At 39.4% G+C, this 8,481-nt stretch overlaps 1 long non-coding RNA gene across 1 annotated transcript; it reads left to right on the forward strand.

Annotated features, from left to right (window-relative positions):
* The first annotated feature begins 2,505 nt into the window (after nt 1-2,505).
* Nucleotides 2,506-8,272, forward strand: LOC110148646 (uncharacterized). Its single transcript, XR_002317220.2, has 2 exons — nt 2,506-2,829; nt 7,568-8,272. It is a non-coding gene; the product is annotated as an uncharacterized lncRNA (long non-coding RNA).
* Nucleotides 8,273-8,481: the final 209 nt, after the last annotated feature.

Genomic DNA, 8,481 nt, shown 5'->3' on the forward strand with positions numbered 1-8,481 from the left:
TAGTTTTTGTCATACATTGAAATGAATTAGCCATGGATTTACATGTATTCCCCATCCCGGTCCCCCCTCCCACCTCCCTCTCCACCCGATCCCTCTGGGTCTTCCCAGTGCACCAGGCCCGAGCACTTGTCTCATGTATCCAGTCTGGGCTGGTGATCTGTTTCACCCTAGATAATATACATGTTTCAATGCTGTTCTCTTGAAACATCCCACCCTCGCCTTCTCCCAGAGTCCACAAGTCTGTTCTATACATCTGAGTCTCTTTTTCTGTTTTGCATATAGGGTTATCGTTACCATCTTTCTAAAGTCCATATATATGTGTTAGTATACTGTAATGGTCTTTATCTTTCTGGCTTACTTCACTCTGTATAATGGGCTCCAGTTTCATCCATCTCATTAGAACTGATTCAAATGAATTCTTTTTAATGGCTGAGTAATATTCCATGGTGTATATGTACCACAGCTTCCTTATCCATTCGTCTGCTGATGGGCATCTGGGTTGCTTCCATGTCCTGGCTATTATAAACAGTGCTGCAATGAACATTGGGGTGCACGTGTCTCTTTCAGATCTGGTTTCCTTGGTGTGTATGCCCAGTTACCATGATTTCATTGTCATGGTGGAGTGAGGGAGACCATGCAGCCAAGACAACCCAGAGGAGTGTGTGCTTAATTCAGTCTCACTAGACACCCTGTTCCATTAGGTCCCTTTGGTCTGGAGTAAGGGGAAACTCAGGGAGGCCTTCCTGGAAGAGGTAACATCTGAACCCAACCTGGAAGGCTAAGCAATAATTTGCAGACAGAGAAAGAATAACAGAACATTCAGACAGAGGAAAGGTGTATATCTGAGATAAATGGAGTGTGGAATGACTGGGAATAAAAACAAGGCAGGATTTGCTGGGACACAGAGCTGAAGAGGGCACTGAACAATGTGCATTTTCCCCTGAGAGTGACAGGGTGTTAAACTTAAGAATGACAGTTAATTCTAATAACCTAAGAACATGCTTTACTTCACCATACTGAAGGATTGCCTTGTGGAAGGTCAAGCAATGTTTTTCCTATTTTTTAAATCAATTGCTATAAAAATATTTACAAAGATTTTTTTTTAATGTCACATTTGTTTCCTTCTCAAATCCATAGGCATACCCTAAAAATCTGTGACACAGATACCAAATTACTTTCTGAAATATAACAATGGAAAGATAGTTCTTGTTCTCAGAGTCATAACTCCAATTTTTAAAAGGACACAGGAGTAAAACTTCACATCAAGAAGTTAAGGTCATCTACAAAAATCCAGGAGGCCAGCATATGGTACTGAAGACAAAACACCAGGTTTGAGGAGGAGGTCCTGCCAGGCAGGCTGGTAAATGACTTAGCCAGTGGCAGGGGGATCTGCCAGAGCCATGGGAGCGACAGAAGAAACTGGGCAGAGATGTTACTATCAGAAAAGCTTTTATCCCTAAGGTCTAAGACCAACCAAGGAATCCAGATGCACAAACTAGATCCTACAGGACTCACGCCTGCCCCTCAAAGAATCCTCTCAAGTCATGTGGGCCACACATGGCGCGACAAACTCTGTCCTCTCTCCCTCTCCTCGCCTAAACTCTCCTACATAACTGTCTCTCCTTTGCGTGCACTTACTTAGGTGCTTGCCTATTTCCATATGCATGAAAATCTGCCAGATACACACACACATGCACACACACACACACAATGCACCTGAGTGTTTGACAAGTACATTGTCCCCATTTCCACACTCTATAAGTATGAAAAGTTCCCATAGTGTACTTTGGCCCCAACCACCCTTGTTATCATCAGAATCAACCAGAAGCCCAGTCTTCTGTGCTGTTAGAGAAAGTACAACATGGGCAACAGTTTCTGGAGTTGTGCATATTGTTTAGTAATTCCCCTGCCAGGAATTTATCAAATCAATAGGCAAATGTGTATGGAAAATACCCATCACAGCATTGTGCATCATAAAAAATGAAAGTATTAACAACTTAGATAATCATCATTAGGAAAAAGGTTAAATAAATCACGATACCATACAACTGCACAAAGGAATCCTACAAAGAAATTAAATTTAATAAAGTAATTTCATATTGACTAGAATATAAAGATCTTTCATGATATAAAAAGTTGAAAAGATTATAAATTTATATGTCTAGTATTATTCACTTTTGTAAAATATATTCAAGAACATATTAAATACATTCCTAAAGTATGATGAACTTACTTAGGTGACTTTTTTCTATTTTTTACATTTCTTAAAGTTTCCACAATAACAATAGTTATATCTTTTATAAGAAAGACCCATGGATTTCAGTAGCCATCATAATATGAACCAATAACATAAGTGATACAAACATAAACCTGGTAGAAGTGTAGCGCTTAATAGTTCTATTCCTAGTTAATAGAACATAGTGTTGAGAACCTGGAAGGCCTAAACTCATTGTCCACAATACCACCTTCCAGTCTGAATTCCAAGTGTTGAGCGTGACATGAATAAACAAAAAGCTCATCCAGAGAAATGTTCCCAGGAGAGCGAAGGGCCAAGGACTGATGAAACTGAGATGTTTATCCCTGACACCAGATTCCCTGGGGCTAGCACGAGGGTTGGCATCAAATACAAAAAAGGGCTAACGTGTATAAGAAAGATCTGCATCATTCTATATAGCTTTGGAGAACCAGTGAGTGGAAGTATAAATAAATCAAGATTTCCATTTACAACAGAACAAGGAACAGGAGAAAAGATGGAAAAAAGGGAAGGAGGAAAAAACCAAAAAGAATCTTCTAACAATACAAACTTATTGAACTGAATAGGCTGAAGTGGTAAGTTAGATCATCATTGAAAATGTACAAACTGTAGCTGAGGTCCACCTGTCAGGAACAGTATAGCAGGGCTTCTTGTATCGGGGACCATCCCAAATATTCTTTCCAACTCTAAGGTGTTAGAGAATTCACTCACCCTCAATTTACTCCAATATACACTCTACAAAACAGACGACAGGAAATAAATGCTTGGGTTCAATAACCCAGAGAAATAAGGATAGCTAACTCCCTTGAGTGCAGAATGACTCATTCAGATCATTCACATTTTTTCTGTAGAGTTTGAAGAAACTGTTAGGAAAATGTTAAGTGCATAAGAAGTGACTGTCACTTAAAGTTAGAATTCTCTCATGTTTTCACACTGCAGTAATAACAGCCTCTTGTCCATCTTCCAGATCTAGTTAATCACAAAGAAAGTTGGCCTGAGGATTTGGGTAATGTATGGTCTTTCAACCAGGGAGGCTGCTAGTTGTAATCCTTTCTTAAGAAGTTCTTCTCACACAAAAAGTTGTCTCACTACTGTGATTCTGTTTCATCTTTTGAAAATGAATGGAATATCAACATATCTCTCATAAATATAAGGATGAATAATAATAATAAATTATTTAACTAGAATATAGATGAACTGTAGTGTGGGCTTCCCTGGAGGCTCAGACTGTAAAAAACCTCTCTGCAATGCAGGAGACCCAGGTTCAATCCCTGGGTCAGGAAGATCCCCTGGGGAAGGGAATGGGGTTACCCACTCCAGTATTCTTGCCAGAATTCCATGGACACAGAAGTCCATGGGGATGCAAACAGTCAGACACAACTCAGCTAATACTTTCACTTTTGATGATAAAGTGTATTTTGTTAGCACAATAAAAACATCATAGAATAGGAAATAATAAAATAATAATATAGAATATTGTAATGCTAATAGAATAGATACTATTCATAATATACAATAGTGTAGTATATATTACATTCTATACAATAATATTAATAAAATAAGCCCACATAGAATCATGCATCAGACCTTATGATCATTTCTGTGTATGCAATTGTTACCTAGCCGTGCCTCATGATAACAGCATCTGCACATTTCAGCATCCCTTAGAAGAGTGTGGTCCTTTGTCAGTAAGATTTCCCCATGTCCCTTGAGTTCTCTTACCCAGGGTGAACAAGTAGAGAGCAGTGGATCAAGGTCAGAGACCCATGATCCCATCAGACAGAAATACCAGACTGAGGGAAAACAGCCACCATGTCATATACGATGATGCTTCAGGCTCTCTCCAGGGAGTTCTCTACAAATAGTTGGTCGAGAAGATAGTCATACTCAAATGTCTTAATTTTATTGTTCAACTGAGCCAGAAATATGTCTTCACTGTAAAATAAAATGAGCCATTTACGCATTTAGCATCCACTTCTTTGGGGCTTCTCCAGAGTTTCCAGGGATTTCAGTAAGTGAGTAAGTGCCTCTGAAGCAGTACTTATGATAATCAGTTAATCAACAAAATTTACTTTTTCACTTATTGATTTAGAAAATTTAGGGAGTGCCTACTATACCCAGGCACCAGACATCAAGGTTATAATGATGAATGAGATGGTCAGTTCTCTCTCTCAAGGTTATAGTCTAATGGGAAAAATTACATTGAGTATCTATTTTTTACTGTCATATGCTGAAAACTGATTGTGTTAGCTGGGGAAATACAGGAGAGAGGAAGAGAGGGAAGAAAGAAGGAAAAAATAATATACCATGATATTATCTGTTCTAAAAATTTTTTCAACCTAGTTGGAAACACAGACATAAAATCAACAGAAGTGAAACACCATAAACTTTGGAATGAAAAGTTCAACTTCAAAGGGATCACACACACACACACACACACACACACACGCGCGCGCGCGGTTTGAACTTTGGTATCATCTCAGTAATGTGTCAGCAGTTTTTCTTGTCAGTGAGGGAATTTGTCTGAAAAAGCCCTAATTAATGAGTCTTCCTCTGAAATCTGAGTTGAAATGCTAAAAGGGCTCTCCACACTGACACAAGGCAATCTGTACACATTTGAGAAATGATTCTGTAAAGAAAAGCTTCAAGAACATCATTACATTTGGAGTACACCTGCTGGGGAGCCAATTGTTGGACATTATTAGATGATACCTCAGCAGCTGAAGAGGTTTGAATGTGTAACTATAGTATTCACATTTTGCCAAAATTCTACATTGTAAAATATTGTCATTTTCCATACAATCTTTGACCTGCTCTTTATGCCCTGGTCCGTTTGCTTTCCTAGTGTAACAGTGACTTAAAGTTGGTGACTGTGAAGCACAGAGTCAAGCTGTTCCATTAAAGATAAACAGAATATTCTCCTCCCTCAATTCAAACTTCTTAAAAATGCAAAATACACAAATCTGAGCCGTTATGATATATGCATCATACATGAAGCACAAAAAACCGGTATGGAAATAGGTTACCTCTTGAAATCATTCTTTTTGCTAAAGCAATTTTTTTTTAGACTCTAGAGTTATGCCTCTAATACCACAAAACCAAGGGTAACAAAATATGCCAATTCTTTATTATCTTAAAATGAACTGAATTAAATGAGAAGTGCTAGAAATACATTTTTGCAATTCTTCCTAGGCAAGTTCATCTCTGTGAGCACAAATGCCAGCTCACACATGTAATAACCCTATGTGACCACAACTAAAACAGTAGTTGGCACTTCTTAGGAGGGACTTAGTAAATATTTTTTACCTGAATGGATGATTTGAGTGAATGAATAAATAAATTAATGACCTCAAAGGACCTCTAAATGAAAGGAGCTTAGGAGGTTTCTTTTTAGAAAGCAGAGTGAGCAAGCAAGACAGTACTATGGGACAAGGGTGAGGATGAAAACAAGAACCAATAACACAGCAGCCTGTGCTCCATCATAAAGAGATAGAGTGTATTCTTGGTAACACTGGGAAACTTCTGATGAATTTGTAGCAGTCCAGTGACATGATGTGTGCTTTAACTGACTGCCATAGTTAGAATAGAAGAGAGTTAGAGCAGAATATAGAGAACAAAGTAGCAACTGAAGCAACTTAGCACAGTGTTTCAAAGAAAGGTGAGGCAACTTGGGATAGTCCCACAAAAACTGATACCTCAAAAGATCTGAAACTAGAGTATATCAAAGCCATGTTTATACATGGAGCACCTGGATCTAGCCAACTAGACAGTGCTACACAGAGAGTTTTCTTTCTTAACCTTCTGGGTAACAGCTGGTTTGCAAGGAGGAAATGTCATTATTCTGGGGAATGTATTCAACTACAGGTCCTGCTTGGCTTGTAAACTTGTCATTTTGAGTCTGGTTCTATATTTGCTGCTGAAATAAATACAGGAGCAATAAATCTATGTGCTGAGAACCCAGAGTAGAAATAGGTTTCCTTTCATTTTCTCTGACTCACCATCCAATCAGCACCACTGACCTACTGCACTGATGGGAGGAAACACAAAGTGAAGAAGATGATCAATTAGCACTGTGCCCTTCACCAGCCTAAAGATGACAGTCAGGCCACCCTCCAGTTCCTACCTCTTCCTGGACACATAATTTTTCTATTACCCAACACACTGTATATCTTATTTTTATAATCCAAAATAAAATTAGCTTGTTTTCATTCTATCAATTTGCAAAGTATATCTAATTCCACCTGCCTACCAAACATCTGTGCACCTTACAATTTTTCTCTCATTGTTCTGTTTTACTTTTATATAACTTCTTGACACACGCAAAAAACAGCCCCTACTCCCCAAAAAAAAACCCTCTGAGGAGTCATTCATTCAATTAGTCACATGCCAGCTTATTATTACCAGAATGGGAGAAATATAAAATATTATTAATAATTAAAAGAGACACAGAGCTCAAATAGTATAGCTTCCTCATTTTACAAATGGGTAGATGACCAAGGTCAGTGATATGTGGTAACCCAATCAGATTACAGAGGTGCTGTAACCCAGAACTGCTAACTGGTAAAGCATTGGACAGTCGTCTTTACGTGCCACTGGTTAGGAATAACAACGCTAAAGGAAGCATCACACTGGCTTTGTGTTATAATTATTTGGGACTCTTTGTCTCATCAGTAGATTGTAGGTTTGTCTTGTAACTAGAGCAGGGACCACGGTGTGCTTACTTTACTCACAGCAGCACATCTTGGACAAAACAGTTTCTTAGGGAATAGTTGCCATCTTCAGCGTGTTTGCTGCCTCTGTAGTGGGCCTCATAATAAACAGATGCCTGCTCAGTAACGAGGATCACCTTGCAAGCATAACCGGGCCCCACAGAAGAAGGCCTGGCTCTTCCTCTGCATCTCCTCTTTCTGAGAGGTATACTCAGCAGACCCTAGTCACATCACATGGGCCACAGCTGGTCACTTGAGCACCTCTGGGCCAACCCCTGGCAAGAAGCACAGGGAAGCCATGTCAGATTTTCAAACTCCCCACACCTGCATAACACTGTGTAACAGCGTGTGGAAGCTTGTTTATATAGACACAGAAACAAAAATGCAAACTGCAAGGTTGTGTGTGTATTCCAATTTGGACTTATAAAAGTTGACCAAAAAGAAAGGCTTGAAATATACACTAATTAAAAGAGTTTTGTTTGGTGGGATAAAGATTTTTTCCTTCTGTTGTCACTTTCTTCCTTAATCTGATAAACTTCAGTATTCCCACATGTAGCCCAGTTTAACTAGACACAAAACTTGGATCTTTGATCTTGCCCTTCAGGACTGACTACCTGGGGATTTGAATGGCCCTTCCCAGGGCAAGTCTGTCCCAGAAGCAGCAGGAGGCAGGCTCCCCGGATGGCAAGAACCAACAGCAACTTCACTCTTCTCGTCAATGTCCAATGAGAGCGAGCTGAGGATCACTGAGATAAGTGGGGACAGGTCACAGCACACTATTTGTGGAAAGTGGAGAAGGATGGCGGGGTTAGGGAGAGGTCTCAGTCACCCTTGTGATTTCCCACAGTCTCCTCAGATGCTGACTTCCAAAGGAGGCTGGTGACACTCTGTCGGATGACACAGCCACCTCACGCACCATGTGGTGTGATGTGATGAGAAGAACAGGAATCTGCACCCCCATGGAGCAGGTCAAATAAGCAGCCCATGCCTGCTGGGACACACTCATTGCAGGAAAAGAAGCAAAGGAAAAGAGATGAAAGCCACGAAACTTTACAATATTGTCTGTTGGATGATTTTCAAGAGTAGGAGCATACACTGTTTGGTTTCTAAAACTTCCTTCTTATAAGTTGCAGCCAGGAAACTTGTAAATGAGAATATGGTGCCAGGCTATCACGGAAGCTCAGAGTGGAAATTTTTTAAAGCTCATGGGTAGGGCTTACCCCAAGTAAACCCTCTCCAAAAAGAGATGCATCATGGGCTTCTGAACAGCTCTGCCCATTTGCCATCCTTATTAAAGTCCCCCAACAGGCGTAAAGGCCTGAGACTGAATTCACTAACTTCTTTACAGTAAACAAACATTGCTTTCTAAAGGTACAAAATGTTTGATATTGCATCTAATGAAATAAACTATAAGTATTAAATAATCACTACAGATGAAAATGAATTTTTAAAAAACATATATTCTACTGACTGATAAGAAGTAAATTAAAACACCAATGTTTTGCACTTATTATATGA

The sequence above is a fragment of the Odocoileus virginianus genome, chromosome 6 (genome assembly GCF_023699985.2).
Source record: "Odocoileus virginianus isolate 20LAN1187 ecotype Illinois chromosome 6, Ovbor_1.2, whole genome shotgun sequence".
Lineage (NCBI taxonomy): Eukaryota > Metazoa > Chordata > Mammalia > Artiodactyla > Cervidae > Odocoileus > Odocoileus virginianus.